This window comes from Octodon degus, unplaced genomic scaffold (assembly GCF_000260255.1).
Source record: "Octodon degus isolate 3935 unplaced genomic scaffold, OctDeg1.0 scaffold00071, whole genome shotgun sequence".
NCBI lineage: Eukaryota > Metazoa > Chordata > Mammalia > Rodentia > Octodontidae > Octodon > Octodon degus.
Genome location: NW_004524647.1, coordinates 10,893,185 through 10,893,395, shown reverse-complemented (window position 1 = coordinate 10,893,395; position 211 = coordinate 10,893,185).

Here is a 211-nt window from a genome sequence, read left to right as displayed (position 1 = left end):
TAAAAAAAAATCATTACTATGTAGAAGGAAAACATCAACAGTTGCAAGGATTAATACTTTACTGGTACACACACAGTACATATCATACACAACACATACATGTATGTGAACATGTAGGATACGCACTCACACATATGGCAACAAAGCACTTTCATGTCATAGCTTCCTAATTGCACATTTGATATTTGCAAAAGAAAACACTTTTCAGTTT